This window comes from Pristiophorus japonicus, chromosome 3 (genome assembly GCF_044704955.1).
Source record: "Pristiophorus japonicus isolate sPriJap1 chromosome 3, sPriJap1.hap1, whole genome shotgun sequence".
Lineage (NCBI taxonomy): Eukaryota > Metazoa > Chordata > Chondrichthyes > Pristiophoridae > Pristiophorus > Pristiophorus japonicus.
Genome location: NC_091979.1, coordinates 122,743,685 through 122,760,677, shown reverse-complemented (window position 1 = coordinate 122,760,677; position 16,993 = coordinate 122,743,685). Strand labels below are relative to the sequence as shown.

The 16,993-nt window shown below is 45.2% G+C and overlaps 1 protein-coding gene and 1 long non-coding RNA gene across 8 annotated transcripts in view; one reads left to right on the top strand and one right to left on the bottom strand.

Moving 5' to 3' along the window:
- LOC139259873 (uncharacterized) overlaps positions 1 to 13,921 on the top strand; it is a 77,693-nt gene extending 63,772 nt beyond the window's left edge. The window contains exons 3-5 of the long non-coding RNA XR_011592671.1: positions 6,849 to 6,912; positions 8,681 to 8,949; positions 13,778 to 13,921. This is a non-coding gene — a long non-coding RNA (uncharacterized lncRNA). The remainder of the gene's footprint in view (positions 1 to 6,848; positions 6,913 to 8,680; positions 8,950 to 13,777) is intronic.
- The window catches only part of osbpl6 (oxysterol binding protein-like 6), a 284,725-nt gene that overhangs the window by 170,192 nt on the left and 97,540 nt on the right, over positions 1 to 16,993 (bottom strand). The window lies entirely within an intron of this gene.

Genomic DNA, 16,993 nt, shown 5'->3' with positions numbered 1-16,993 from the left:
GAGGATATGTGGTTGGAAGCCCAGCTCAGGAGCAAGTAGAACACCAATGTTGTGAACTGTCTGGTTCGGCGTCAGACAGTGACCAGACCTCATTAATACTCAACAGGATAGACCCCTGACAGAACCTGCCGGGAATGACGAGGAGTCCGGTGGGCGAGAGTGAAGTTTTGAGGGAATGGTCCCCAGCATAAGATAAGTGGTCGGAGGGAGTCAAGAGGCTATTGCGGTCAGGGGACGGGGAGGGAAGCATGCGGAAGGGGAGAGACTCCGACTCCTCCTGACCAACAAGAAAATCACAGAAAATTGAAAGAAAACTATTTTGCTTTGCATCTTCTGGCCCTGGCTTCTGTTCCCGGCAGATTTGGTATGGCATGAAATGTATTAGGCTTTCCCCACACATGCCTAGGTTTAAATATTGCAGACGAGTCCCCGTAACATCATCGGGACCCGATCTGCATATTTAAATAATGACACCTCCCCATCAGCTTTAGGCTGGTGTCCTTGGCACCTACTATTTAAAATTGCAGCCGACAGGATTTGGGCAGAATGCTGAAGGGCAGTGTTCTCACTCGATTTTAACTGCCCACGGCCTGGTTCCCGTCGACCGGGGAGGAGTTAATTAACTCATTAAAATTGGAACAAACAGCTACATTACCTGTCATGTATTCAACCAGCATTGTAACTCATGTATAATCTGACCTAAGTTGTACACTGAGAGAACAATGACCACTAGGTGGGAGACACTCCTAACCTGGACCTTCAGGTATAAAAGGGGAAGCTCCACCCACCTTCATCACTTGAGTGCTAAGGAATAAAGGACAGGTCACAGACTGACCTTCTCTCAAGCATGGGCCTCGTGTGCATTTATACTGTATAGTAAGGACGTATCAATGGCGACGAGAAACTGGGATTTAAACCACGCGAGCATGGCCACGAGCAGAACAGACGACAGGTACTGTGTTAAGAAAAGGTTGGGACAGAGATTCAACATTGTTAAAGCAGCACACAGTTCTCCAGGCAGACAAGGACAATCGGGCATGCCCCGACATGTAGTTGAACCCAGAGGGGGAGTTCAACAGAGACAATGGCAAGCTGAACGGCGATTCACGCCATTGCAAGGGACAATGCGGCCAGTAATGGGGCCATCAACACCTGTTAATGGCGCACTCAAGGACAGTCACAAGGGCAGTCAGGGACGATCGACTGACAAGGGACCTTTTGTTTCAAACAACAGCTCATGTTGGAGGCGTGGAGGCACACACTCAGCCGGAGTTTGCAGAGATGAGCAAAATACTTGCAGAAATTGCAGAAGTGAACGCTGGGAGAAATCGCTGGAAGCTGAAGTTCAGCGAGTTCATGTGGAGCACGTATACAGTTCATACACCAGGACGCCATTGATAATGATGAAAGTGCTCCTCAATGGCATCCCAGCATCAATGGAGCTAGACATGGGGGCCAGCCAGTCCCTGATGGGTATCAAATAGTTCGAAAAGTTGTGGGCGTCCAAGGCCAGGAGGCCAAAATTATCGCCGATTGACACACAGCTACGAACTTACACAAAGCAGATCATTCCGGTGCTAGGCAGTGCCACGGTAGTCGTGATCCACAAAGATTCGGAGAAGAGGTTGCCACTCTGGATTGTCCCAGGGGACGGTTCAGCACTACTGGGGAGGAGTTGGCTTGCGGTCATGAACTGGAAATGGGGCGATGTCAATGCAATTTCCTCTGTGGAGCAAGTATCATGCTCACAGATCCTGGACAAATTTGACTCATTATTTCAACCCAGCGTCGGCACTTTCATGGGGGCCAAGGTAGTGTTTCACATAAACCCGGACGCCAGGCCAGTACACCACAAGGCCAGAGCGGTGCCGTACATGATGCGGGAAAAGATAGAAGGCGAATTGGACCGCCTGCTGAGGGAAGGAATCATCGCGCCAGTCGAATTCAGTGACTGGGCAAGCCCGATTGTGCCGGTGCACAAGGTAGATGGGTCGGTCAGAATATGTGGTAATTACAAGGCCACCATCAATCGGGTGTCACTCCAAGACCAGTACCCGCTACCGAGAGCGGAGGACCTCTTTTCGATGCTATCCAGTGGCAAACCTTTTTCAAAATTGGACCTGACCTCAGCCTACATGACCCAGGAGCTGGCGAGTGAGTCGAAGAAGCTGACCACCATCACGACACACAAGGGGTTGTTTGAGTACAACAGATGTCCGTTCAGGATTCGCTCGGCCGCCGCGATCTTCCAACGAAATATGGAAAGCCTCCTCAAGTCGATTCCAGGGACGGTGGTTTTTCAGGACGACATTCTCATCACGGGTTACGATACTGAAGAACACCTCCACAACCTGGAGGAGGTGCTATGCAGACTGGACCAGGTAGGGCTGCGACTGAAAAAGGCGAAGTGCGACTTCCTAGCTCCAGAGGTAGAATTCCTGGGGATGAAGGTAGCAGCAGACGGGATCAGCCCTACTGCGTCCAAAATGGAAGCGATCCAGAGAGCACCCAGACCCCGTAACACGATGGAGCTGCATTCGTTCCTGGGGCTCCTGAACTATTTTGGTAACTTTCTTCCCAAATTGAGCACGCTGCTGGAGCCGCTACACGTGCTCCAATGCAAAGGTCGTGAATGGGTCTGGGGGGACAGCCAGGAAAGGGCTTTTAATAGAGCACGCAATTTGATATGTTCCAACACTCTGTTAACACTATACGACCCATGTAAGAAACTTGTGTTAATGTGCAATGCGTCGTCCTATGGTGTCGGGTGTGTGTTGCAGCATGTCAATGTCAAGGGTCAGTTATAGCCGGTAGCTTATGCCTCCAGGAGTCTGTCCCAGGCAGAAAGGGGTTACGGGATGGTAGAAAAGGAGGCACTCGCATGTGTATATACTGTAAAGAAAATGCTCCAGTACCTGTTTGGCAGGAAATTTGAGCTGGAGACAGATCACAAACCCCTAACGTCCCTTTTGGCCGATAACAAGGCCATAAATACAAACGCATCGGCCCGCATAAAGAGGTGGGCACTCACGTTAGCCGCCTATGACTATACAATTCGGCACAGACCGGGCACCGAAAACTGCGCCGATGCACTCAGCAGGCTCCCACTAGCCACCACTGAGGAGGCTACCGAGCATGCTGCTGAGATGGTCATGGCTGTTGAAGCTTTCGGAAGCAAAGACTCACCCGTAACAGCCCGTCAGATTAAAGTCTGGACAAAGAGAGACCCGCTATTGTCTCTAGTCAAGAAATGTGTCCTGAATGGGGACTGGGCAGCCACGTACAGGGCATGCCCTGAGGAATTTAAACCATTTCACAGGCGCAGGGATGAACTCTTGATTCAGGCCGATTGCCTACTGTGGGGAAACCGCGTAGTCATGCCCCAGAGGGGCAGAGAGGTGTTCATCAGAGAACTCCACAATGAGCACCCGGGCATTGTCATGACGAAGGCAATTGCCAGGTCACACGTTTGGTGGCCAGGGATAGACGCAGATCTGGAACTTTGTGTTCGCAGGTACAACACGTGTGCTCAGCTGGGCAATGCGCCCAGGGAAGCCCCCCTTAGCCCCTGGCCATGGCCCGCCAAGCCTTGGTCACGCATCCATGTGGACTACGCAGGTCCTTTCATGGGAAAAATGTTTTTGGTTGTAGTAGACGCCTACTCCAAATGGATCGAGTGTGTCATTTTAAATTCAAGCACAGCCTCTGCCACGGTAGAAAGTCTACAGGCAATGTTCGCCGCCCACGGTCTACCGGACGTCTTGGTCAGCGACAATGGCCCGTGCTTCACAAGCACTAAATTCCAGGACTTCATGGCAGGCAATGGAATTAACCATGTCAGAACGGCACCATTCAAGCCGGCCTCAAACAGGGGATGCTCAGAATCAAAGGGGGTTCCCTACAAAGCCGCTTTTCACGCCTCCTGTTGGCCAATAGATCCCGACCACACTCGCTCACAGGGGTTCCACCTGCAGAGCTGCTAATGAAAAGGATGCTCAAAACCCGGCTATCCCTTATACACCCCACCATGAAAGAAATTGTCGAGAGCAGGCGCCAGCCACAATATCACTACCATGACAGGAATGCGAGGGTGCGATGTATTGATGTAAATGATCCTGTTTTTGTCCTCAACTATGCTGCAGGGCCCAAATGGCTCGCAGGCACTGTGATTGCCAAAGAGGGAAATAGGATTCTGGTAGTTAAACTTACCAATGGACAAATCTGCCACAAACACGTGGATCAAACAAAAAGGAGGTTCAGCAACCCCATAGAAGAAGCAGAGGAAGAACACGATGTAGAGTTCACTCCACCACAAGTGAGCGAACACCGAAACCTAAAGGAGGAGAGCCCAATCACTGTGGGCAGTCTGGATAGGCCTGAGGCACCGCAAACAGCAGACACTCAGGCCAGCACCCAACAACCGGAGCCCCAACTCAGGCGCTCTACAAGAGAGCGTAAACCACCAGAGAGACTCAACCTGTGATCCCAATAAGACTTTGGGGGGGGCGAGGTGATGTCATTTATTCAACCAGCATTGTAACCCATGTATAATCTGACCTAAGTTGTACACTGTGAGAATAATGACCACTAGGTGGGAGACACTCCTAACCTAGGCCTTCAGGTATAAAAGGGGAAGCTCCACCCACCTTCATCACTTGAGTGCTAAGGAATAAAGGACAGGTCACAGACTGACCTTCTCTCAAGCATGGGCCTCGTGTGCATTTATACTGTATAGTAAGGACGTATCGTTACCTAACTGCAAAAAAAATCCTCTCTGAAATGAAGGCATGAAAGTCAAAGCTTTATGAAAGGCTCCCAAAAACAGACCTTCAAAATATACTTTGCTATTCAAGAATGTCCAAAAAAATTACAGAATATAAATTAGAATGCTCTTGGTTTGTTTTTTGTTACTGGTAATCTTTGTATCAGAGAGGAAGCATGAATGAATAAATATATGGAGGGTGTGTTTCAAGTGGTTTTTCTTTAAATGGAATTTTATTTGAGCCAATCACACCCTACGAACATGTTGGTCACACCCCAGATACAAAATTTAACTATACACATATATGCATTGATAAGGCATCTCATCATTTTGAAATTCCTCAAAGCACTTCTGCCAATCAATTACTTTTGGACTGCAGGGACTGGTAAGTAGATAATCCCAGCATATTCCACAAACCGTAGTAAGATGAATTACAAGTTTGTGTGTGTTTTTGATGATCATTAGGGCAGGAATGTGTGCCATTCAATCTTTAACGTCCCCTTGAAAAAGCAGACAGGACCTTGGTTTAACAATGGGCAGTACCTGCAGCAAGAGTGCTGCACTGATGTGTCATCCAAACTTTGCATTCAAGTCTTGAATTCACAAGCTTCTGACTCAAGGCGAGAGCTCTACCAACTGAGTCAAGATGACATACTGTGGAGACTTTCTAATGGCCAGAAACGCAGACTAATAAGTTACAACTGACCTTGTACATATGTACTGCAAGGTAATGACAAAATCATTACAAGGCAACTTCACAGCATAATCAACATCAAAAATAAAGGGATTATATCTACTATAAGCCCACTGACTCCCACAGCCACCTTAAATTATATTTCCTCCTGCCCAGCTTCCTTTAAGGACTCCATTCCATTCACCCAGTTTCTCCAGCTCCATTGCATCTGTTCTGACGATGCCACCTTTCACACCAGTGCTTCCGATATGTCTTCCTTTTTGCACAACTGAGGATTATCCTCGAACATGGTTGACAGGGCCCTCGTCTGTGTTCGTCCCATTTCCCACACTTCTTCCCTCATCCCTTCCCAGACTCACGATAGTGAGGACAGGGGGAAACCTATCAGTCTCCATATTCAACAGATCATCCGCCATTTCTGCCACCCCCAGCGCAAATTCCACCACCAAGCACTCCTCCCCTCCCTTTTTAGCATTTCAAAGGGATCGTTCACTCTGCGACACCCTGGTCCAATTTTCAATCACCCCCAACACCCGCTCCCCTTCCATACACCTTCCCATGCAAGTGCAAAAGATGCAACACCAGTCCTTTCAGCTCCTCCCTTCCCAACTTTCAGAGCCCCAAACACTCCTTCCAGGTGAAACAACATTTTTCTTGTGCTTCTTTCAATTTAGTATACTGTATGCACTGCTCATGATGCAGTGGCCTCTACATTGGGGAGACCAAACACAGTTTGGGCGATCGTTTCAGTCCACAAGCGTGACCCAGAGCTTATGGTTGCTTGTCATTTTAGTTCTTTGCTCAACTCCCACTCTGACCTCGACCTCAAACTGTTCCAGTGATGCTCAATGGAAGCTCGAGGAACAGCACCTCATCTTTCGATTAGGCACTTTACTTCCTTCCAGACTCAACATTGAGTTCAGCAATTTCAGATCATAACCGCTGCTCCCATTTTTTTCCCCACACAACGGATGCTGTTGCCATTTACAACTCCTCTAAACCCATCTTTTGCTTCTTTACTTGTCCCATTACCACCTCCTTTTGCCTTGCACCATCATTTAATCTCTCCTGCCTTCGACCCTATCACAGACTTTCCCTTTTTGTTCTTTTCTCCCATCCCCCGCCTCTGTACTTGTTCAAAACCTGTTACATCTCCAACTTTGCCAGTTCTAACGAAAGGTCATTGACCTGAAACGTTAACTCAGTTTTCGCTCTACAGTTGCTGAGCATTTCCAGCATTTTGTGTTTTATTTCAGATTTTCAGCATCCGCAGTATATTGCTTTTGTCATAAATGAAGATCAAGGTAGTATTTTTAAGCATCTTATAATAGTAGTCACATGGTATTTTGGATATACAGTGTATTGTATTTCATCTACCTATTTATTTTACAGCCACAACAAATGGAGCTATTCACTATTGACGTCCATCATTTAATATGACACCAGCACAGGCATGGTAAGGGAACACCTGCAGATCTTACCATTTTGACAAGTTACATGTGCAATTTAGAAAACAATTGCAATCAATAATATAATCTATTAGCCCATGATCAATTGCATCAAAAGTAACCACCATATTGCAGATAAATAATGAAAAAGTAGTTCTTACTGCAGTTTCTGGATGCAGAGACAAGGTTAGTTACAAAATAGCTGACTGGCTGCTTGTGTAGTAGTCAGAATGCATTTCACTGACCTTGGTGTGTAATGCACTTCCAAATTTTGACAGTTAACTGCTGTTAAAGAAAAGAATTCTCTCAACACTGAAGTGACAAGCATGCTGTCCCAATGGATTAAGGGTCACACCACATGGTGGGCTACTGATCTCGGGCACGACATTGTGGGAGGTGGTGGATGCACGTGGAGATCCCAAACACAGGAGGATATTGTGGAGAGCTGCAGAATGTGAGTTGCGTTTTTGTTTAAAGATATTCTAAAATAGTAGCTTCACTCAAAGATTGTTTTAATGGGATGCGGTCGGGGGGGAGGGGGGGTTGTGATTCTGTTATCAACAATATATGAAGAAGTTGGTTATGAAGTATTTATAGGGAGACTGTTTTCATTGGAACATACAACTAAATAATGTTATTCAAGTCACAAACACACAATCCGTGCTGCTTCCATATTACACGGTGATAAAAATTGCTCAAGTTCGTACACACGGCTCTCTCCCAAAAAGTCAACCACCTTCCTTTAAATAAGCTGACTTGCCTCAGAATGCAGAGTTCAGAACAAAGCTGTGTTTCACAAACATAAAAAGCTCATAACTAAATTTAATTTTATGAAATGTGTCTGAAATGTTCTCCTTTATATTTATCTCCTTTCCCTGTACATTGCTGAATAATGACAACCTAAGTAGGAATTAGTCAAATTACCAGACAATTCAAAACTTTACACAGGGACCACTAAATTCGCCATTTTGTTATTTACATTACATAATTCAAATTATCGACCATTCAAATTATCAGAAAACAACTTAATTAACAGGAGTAGACTGTAATTAGTCAAAAGCTCTGCTAATTTCTAAAACCCGATTTAAATATAATCTTCTTTCACTTTTTTAGGTTCACCTTCTCTTCCCTCCCCTCCCCTTATATCATTCAGCAGCCACAAGCTAAAAGGATGATCAGGCTGCTCGCAGATTGCTGCAATGTTGCTCTTGCTATTGGAAACTGGCCAAGGGTAACGCAGGATGATTAATTGATTGTTCTTCCCTACCTATGTGGTTTGGATGGCCCCTCCATTCAGTGGCACAGTTGAGATCAAGAATATAGCATGTAAAGAATTGAAAAGCTTGAAGCATGGACTACTGCACTATAGCATAGTATGTTGAAGCCAGCTTCAACCCTCATTATTATGTTAATAGGCAGACTCACACATTCAGACAAGTTAAAATTATTTTGGATTTCAGAACAGTTCTTAAATAGAAAATCCTATGATCCATATTTTTTTAAGAGTGAGGAAATTGGAGATTCTAATTTACATGTGAAACTAGTCCCTTTATCTCCATTGGTGCAACATAGAAACATAGAAAATAGGTGCAGGAGCAGGCCATTCAGCCCTTGTAGCCTGAAAGCAATGAAATATAAACTTCCAACTTGCATTGTCATCTACCCGCATCATCAAGACTGCATTTTTCCCATGTAGCAAAAGTAGTAAACATGTTGTGCAATCCCAGTAAAAAGTACTACTGGATTACATAAATGACATTTTGTATTGCTACTCAGATTGCTCCCATCAAACCATGGGTTGGTTGAAATCAGCATTTAAAAGGAATGCTGTCCATGTGTTAAGACCAATGCGTAGACCAGTGCTGAAGCAGGATGGAGGGGAAATGACTACAATGTGTTCTAGAGAACGTCTACAAAATTATGTGAAGTGGTGTGCTTGTGCAATGGACAGAGGCCTTACCATAGATTTGGATGAGCAACTGCAAGCCATGGAAGACCAGGAGAACCAGTGCACAGCAGACCAGCTGCTGCAGGCAGGAAGACAGGTGCTTGACTGCCTCATTCTTCCGGTGAATTCTGGAATTGGACACCATTACTTTCTACTGGGCATATTTACAACCACAGAGCTGCTTGCTGTTTTACCAGTTACTTTTAAATAACATCTGCATTTGTTCCATTTGTTTTTTGCCAACTGACTCTCCAATCTATTAAATATAAATTGATTTACTGTGTGTCTGAGTGTATGCAGTGAGCATGTTTAATGTATTTACCTGGTCCACTCATCCCTTACAAGTCATGAGCTCCTGCTTGTGCCTTACTTTAAATGCTCCCCTAACTGAAGGGGAAGCAGTGATCAGTGGTTGCTCAGCCAACTGGCAAGCCACATGGGATTCAGAACGTCTGCTACTTGTAGCTATTACAGATGTAGCTGCATTAGAACTGTCGCGACTCTAATCCATGCTTTAACCACCTTGAGGGCGAGGCTCAATTTCTCTAATGCTCTCCCATCTGGCTTCCCTGCTTATACTTTCATAAATTGTAACTAATTCAGAATGCCTGCATTCTTACCCGCTCAAAGCTCCACATTTCCATCACCCAGCTTCTCGCTAGGCTCTACCGGCTCCCTGTGTCTTCCACATCAATTTTGAAATCCTCGACTTTTTCAAATGCCCCCAAAACCTTGTTCTACCCTACCTCAATGACTTCCTGCAGCCATATATTCCTGCTCACACCCTTTGTTCCTCTGCTTATTGGTCTACTCCTGGTTCCATCCACTAATTAACACCATCGGTGACCATTCTTTTTTCCCCCCCCACAGTGCCTCACCTACTGCAATGTCTTTCTAAAGCCCTCTGCCTTGCTTCATTCGTTCCTGCTTTCAAATTCCTTTGCAAAACATGTTCTTCATATACTCCTTTGCCCTCAATGCAAGAAGTATTCAGACCCCAGGAGAGGGCTCTGAGCTAGTTAGAGTGGGTGAGAGCTCAGATGACCAGGACCCCAAGAAAGAATGCAAAAGGCAGGAGACAACAGAGCAGAGTAGCACTGGGGTAAGTGTAAACCACAAGATGATAGGAAGGGACAATATGTATGAATATAAAAGGGGCTGCAGGAGGGGTCAAAACTAAAAATCATGGTTTAAAAACTAGTATTAAAACACTCTACCTAAACACACGCAGCGTTCGAAATAAAGTAAATGAGTTGACAGTTCAAATCATTACAAATGGGTATGATTTGGTGCCCATGACAGAAACGTGATTGCAGGGTGTCTAAGACTGGGAATTAAACATACAGGGGTATCTGACAATTCGGAAAGATAGACAAGGAGGGAAAGGAGGTGGGGTAGCTCTGTTAATAAAGGAAGATATCAGGGCAGTTGTGAGAGACGATATTGGCTCTAATGAACAAAATGTTGAATCATTTTGGGTGGAGATTAAAGATAGTAAGGGGAAAAAGTCACTGGTGGGCATAGTTTATAGGCCCCCAAATAATAACTTCACGATGGGGCGGGCAATAATCAACGGAATAATGGAGGCATGTGAAAAAGGAATGGCAGTAATCATGGTGGATTTTAACCTACATATCGATTGGTCAAATCAAATCGCACGGGGTAGCCTAGAGGAGGAATTCATAGAATGCATACGGGATTGTTTCTTAGAACAGTATGTTACAGAACCTGCAAGGGAGCAAACGATCTTAGATCTGGTCCTGTGTAATGAGACAGGAATAATAAACGATCTCCTAGTAAAAGATCCTCTCGGAATGAGTGATCACAGTATGGTTGAATTTGTAATACAGATTGAGGGTGAGGAAGTAGTGTCTGAAACGAGCATACTATGCTTAAACAAAGGGGACTACAGTGGGATGAGGGCAGAGTTGGCTAAAGTAGACTGGAAACACAGACTAAATGGTGGCACAATTGAGGAACAGTGGAGGACTTTTAAGGAGCTCTTTCATAGTGCTCAACAAAAATATATTCCAGTGAAAAAGAAGGGCGGTAAGAGAAGGGATAACCAGCCATGGATAACCAAGGAAATAAAGGAGAGTATCAAATTAAAGACCAATGTGTATAAGGTGGCCAAGGTTAGTGGGAAACTAGAAGATTGGGAACATTTTAAATGACAGCAAAGAATGACTAAGAAAGCAATAAAGAAAGGAAAGATAGATTACGAAAGTAAACTTGCGCAAAACATAAAAATAGACAGTAAAAGCTTTTACCGATATAGAAAACGGAAAAGAGTGACTAAAGTAAATGTTGGTCCCTTAGAAGATGAGGAGGGGATTTAATAATGGGAAATGTGGAAATGGCCGAGACCTTAAACAATTATTTTGCTTCGGTCTTCACAGTGGAAGACACAAAAACCATGCCAAAAATTGCTGGTCACGGGAATGTGGGAAGGGAGGACCTTGAGAAATCACTATCACTAGGGGGGTAGTGCTGGACAGGCTAATGGGACTCAAGGTAGACAAGTCCCCTGGTCCTGATGGAATGCATCCCAGGGTATTAAAAGAGATGGCGGAAGTTATAGCAGATGCATTCGTTATAATCTACCAAAATTCTCTGGACTCTGGGGAGGTACCAGCGGATTGGAAAGCAGCTAATGTAACGCCGCTGTTTAAAAAAGGGGGCAGACAAAAGGCAGGTAACTATAGGCCGGTTAGTTTAACATTTGTAGTGGGGAAAATGCTTGAAGCTATCATTAAGGAAGAAATAGCGGGACATCTAGATAGGAATAGTGCAATCAAGCAGACGCAACATGGATTCATGAAGGGGAAATCATGTTCAACTAATTTATTGGAATTCTTTGAGGATATAATGAGCATGGTGGATAGAGGTGTACTGATGGATGTGGTATATTTAGATTTCCAAAAGGCATTCGATAAGGTGCCACACAAATGGTTACTGCAGAAGATAAAGGTACGCGGAGTCAGTGGAAATATATTAGCATGGTTAGAGCATGGCTAACAGAAAGCAGAGAGTCGGGATAAATGGGTCCTTTTCGGGTTGGAAATCGGTGGTTAGTGGTGTGCCACAGGGATCGGTGCTGGGACCACAACTGTTTACAATATACATAGATGACCTGGAAGAGGGGACAGAGTGTAGTGTAACAAAATTTGCAGATGACACAAAGATTAGTGGGAAAGCGGGTTGTGTAGAGGACACAGAGAGGCTGCAAAGAGATTTAGATAGGTTAAGCGAATGGGCTAAGGTTTGGCAGATGGAATACAATGTCGGAAAATGTGAGGTCATCCACCTTGGAAAGAAAAACAGTAAAAGGGAATATTATTTGAATGGGGAGAAATTACAACATGCTGCGGTGCAGAGGGACCTGGGGGTCCTTGTGCTTGAATCCCAAAAAGTTAATTTTCAGGTGCAGCAGGTAATCAGGAAGGCGAATGTAATGTTGGCCTTCATTGCGAGAGGGATGGAGTACAAAAGCAGGGAGGTCCTTCTGCAACTGTATAGGGTATTGGTGAGGCCGCACCTGGAGTACTGCGTGCAGTTTTGGTCACCTTACTTAAGGAAAGATATACTAGCTTTGGAGGGGGTACAGAGACGATTCACTAGGCTGATTCCGGAGATGAGGGGGTTACCTTATGATGATAGATTGAGTAGACTGGGTCTTTACTCGTTGGAGTTCAGAAGGATGAGGGGTGATCTTATAGAAACATTTAAAATAATGAAAGGGATAGACAAGATAGAGGCAAAGAGGTTGTTTCTACTGGTCGGGGAGACGAGAACTAGGGGGCACAGCCTCAAAATACGGGGGAGCCAATTTAAAACCGAGTTGAGAAGGAATTTCTTCTCCCAGAGGGTTGTGAATCTGTGGAATTCTCTGCCCAAGGAAGCAGTTGAGGCTAGCTCATTGAATGTATTCAAATCACAGATAGATAGATTTTTAACCAATAAGGGAATTAAGGGTTACGAGGAGCGGGCGGGTAAGTGGAGCCGAGTCCACGGCCAGATCAGCCATGATCTTGTTGAATGGCGGAGCAGGCTCGAGGGGCTAGATGGCCTACTCCTGTTCCTAATTCTTATATTCTTATGTTCTCATAGCACAATACCATGTACTTGTTCTTCCCTCCCACTTTTAATACTTTTTTCTTCTACACACTGTAAAGCATTCGGAGACTATGGCCATGATTTCACCTACTGAGACAAATCAGAGGTGGCCAGGGTTCTGGAGCGAGGTTCCGGCCCGCTGTTGGCTACAGCCCGCTCTCTACAAATGATTTTACGATGATGGGGCTCGTTATTACCGCCCAGCGAGGTTTCCAGCCAATTAAAAGGAAGCATGTCTGATGACATAATTTTGATGATGCATCATCAGCCGTTTTCCTGAACTAAATTTATTTTGATAGTTGTGCGGTCAGTGATCTACAGCATTGAGGTGCGGCAAACACCGACAAGCACTGCAGAGGTGCACAGCTGCACTCAGGCTCTCCCATGACTCCCTCCGTATACAGCCTGGTTGCACATTGCAGAGCAAGGCACAAGCAGGGATGTTGTCAGGAGAACCTGGCTTTAGTGGTGCATACCTTTCAATCATATCAGTAGATCACGAAACGTTACTGCAAAGACACACTCAGCCTGCTGTGTCACTCATCACATCCCCATCACTCTGCCTTCCCTACCCTACTCCTATACATCCTTATTCACACCAACTTACCTTGCATCTCCACCTATCCCTCTCTGTCTATCGACATCATCACTCCCCCATCTTTCTAGCCACCCCTCACATTTACCCTCATCCTAGTCCAATCATACCCACTAACAACACACTTGGGTATTTTAGCCAATGTTCATGTAAAGTTGCTGTTATGTGTTGTCAAACATTGAAATTTTTATTTTCAACAATTTGCCTTCAACAGATTTGTCTGCACCTTTGGAAGTGGCTTAATGAGTTGCAGTGAAAGGTGAGACATAACAGTACCCCCTGCGGGGAGTCGGAGAGGTGGAGCGGGACGTCGAGGAGGCCTACAAAAGGCCCAACAGGCATCGAGCAGCCAGCAGGGAGGCGGAACGTCGAGAAGGAGCTAGCTGGTACAGCTGCAGCAGGGCGAGAAAGCAAAAAAGTAGTAGAAAGAAATCGAAGGGTGACATCACAGCCAAGGGGGTAAGTGATTGGTGGGTAGTTTTTCTTTTTCTTTTCTTTATCAGTAGGTAACCTTTATCATTATTGTTGCCAAATTAAGTTAATCTAGTTAATGGCAGGAGAGCTCGGACATGTGTCATGCTCCTCCTATGCTATGTGGGAACTCAGGGACGCTGTGCGGGAACTGTATCCTGCTGCAGCTTCTGACAGACCGCATTGCGGCACTGGAGCTGCGCGTGGATTCACTCTGGAGCATCCATGATGCTGAGGATGGCATGAATAGCACATTTAGTGAGTTGGTCTTACCGCAGGTAAAGGTTACAGACAGATAGGGAATGGGTGACCAACAGGAAGAGCAGTGGAAGGAAGGTAATGCAGGGGTCCCCTGCGGTCATCCCCCTCCAAGACACTGTTGGGGGGAATGCCTCATCAGGGGAAGGCAGCAGCAGCCAAGTTCATGGCACCATGGGTGGCTCTGCTGCACAGGAGGGCAGGAAAAAGAGTGAGAGAGCTATAGCGGTAGGGGATTCCATAGCAAGGGTAATAGATAGACGTTTCTGCGGCCGTAATCGAGACTCCAGGATGGTATGTTGCCTCCTTGGTGCAACGGTCAAGGATGTCTCGGAGCGGCTGCAGGACATTTTGGAGGGGGAAGTGAACTGCCAGTTGTCGTGCTGCATATAGCTACCAACGATATAGGTAAAAAAACGGGATGAGGTCCTACAAACTGAATTTAGGGAGCTAGGAGTTAAATGAAAAAGTAGGACCTCAAAAAGGTAGTAATCTCAGGATTGCTACCAGTGCTACGTGCTAGTCAGAGCAGGAATCGCAGGATAGCTCAGATGAATACGTGGCTTGAAGAGTGATGCAGAAGGGAGGGATTCAAATTCCTGGGACATTGGAACTGGTTCTGGGAGAGGGGGACGAGCACAAACCGGACGGTCTGCACCTGGGCAGGACCGGAACCAATGTCCTAGGGGGAGTGTTTGCTAGTGCTGTTGGGGAGCGGTTAAACTAATATGACAGGGGGATGGGAACCTATGCAGGGAGACAGAGGGAAGTAGAATGGGGGCTGAAGCAAAAGATAGAAAGAAGAAAGTAAAAGTGGAGGGCAGAGAAACCCAAGGCAAAAATCAAAAAGGGCCACATTGCAGCAAAATTCTAAAGAGACAAAGTGTGTTAAAAAGACAAACCTGAAGGCTCTGTGCCTCAATGTGAGGAGTATTTGTAATAAAGGGATGAATTAACTACACAGGCAACAATTAATGAATATGATATAATTGGCATCACGGAGACAAAGCTCCAGGGTGACCAAGGCTGGGAACTCAACATCCAGGGGTATTCAACATTTAGGAAGGATAGACAGAAAGGAAAAGGAGGTGGGGTAGCGTTACTGGTTAAAGAGGAAATTAACGCAATAGTAAGGAAAGACATTGGCTTCGATGATGTGGAATCTGTATGGGTGGAGCTGCGGAATACCAAAGGGCAGAAAACGCGAGTGGGAGTTGTGTACAGACCACCAAACAGTAGTAGTGAGGTTGGGGGCAGCATCAAACGAGAAATTAGGGATGCGTGCAACAAGGGTACAGCAGTTATCATGGGAGCCTTTAATCTACATATAGATTGGACTAACCAAACTGCTAGCAATACGGTAGGAGGATTTCCTGGAGTGTATTAGAGATAGTTTTCTAGACCAATATGTCGAGGAACCAATTCGAGGGCTGGCCATCCTAGACTGGGTGATGTGTAATGAGAAAGGACGAATTAGCAATCTTGTTGTGCAAGGCTCCTTGGGAAAGAGTGGCCATAATATGGTAGAATTCTTTATTAAGATGGAAAGTGACACAGTTAATTCAGAGACTAAGGTCCTGAACATAAGGAAAGGTAACTTTGATGGTATGCGATGTGATTTGGCTAAAGTAGATTGGCAAATGATACTTAAAGGGTTGATGGTGGATAAGCAATGGCAAACATTTAAAGATCACATGGATGAACTTCAACAATTGTACATCCCTATCTGGAGTAAAAGTAAAACGGAATGTGGCTCAACTGTGGCTAACAAGGGAAATTAAAGATAGTGTTAGATCCAAGGAAGAGACATATAAATTGGCCAGAAAAAGCAGCAAACCTGAGGACTGGGAGAAATTTAGAATTCAGCAGAGGAGGACAAAGGGTTTAATTAGGAGGGAGAAAATAGAGTATGAAAGGAAGCTTGCTGGGAACATAAAAACTGACTGTAAAAGCTTCTATAGATATGTAGAGAAAAAGATTAGCGAAGACAAATGTAGGTCCCTTGCAGTCAGATTCAGGTGAATTTATAATGGGGAACAAAAATAGCAGACCAGTTGAGCAAATACTTTGGTTCTGTCTTCATGAAGGAAGACACAAATAACCTTCTGGAAATACTAGGAGTTCGAGGGTCTAGTGAAAAGGAGGAACTGAAGGAAATCCTTATTAAGCTTGAAATTGCGTTAGGTAAATTGATGGGATTGAAGGAAGATAAATCCCCAGGGCCTGATAGTCTACATCCCAGAGTACTTAAGGAAGTGGCCCTAGAAATAGTGGATGCATTGGTGGTCATTTTCCAACAGTCTATCGACTCTGGATCAGTTCCTATGGACTGGAGGGTAGCTAATGTAACACCACTTTTTAAAAAAGGAGGGAGAGAAAATGGGTAATTATAGACTGGTTAGCCTGACATCAGTAATGGGGAAAATGTTGGAATCAATTACTAAAGATGAAATAGCAGCGCATTTGGAAAGCAGTGACACGATCGGTCCAAGTTGGCATGGATTTATGAAAGGGAAATCATGCTTGACAAATCTTCTATAATTTTTTGAGGATGTAACTAGTAGAGTGGACAAGGGAAAACCAGTGGATGTGATGTATTTGGACTTTCAAAAGGCTTTTGACAAGGTCCCACACAAGAGATTGGTGTGCAAAATTAAGCACATGGTATTGGGCGTAATGTTCTGACGTGGAAGAGAACTGG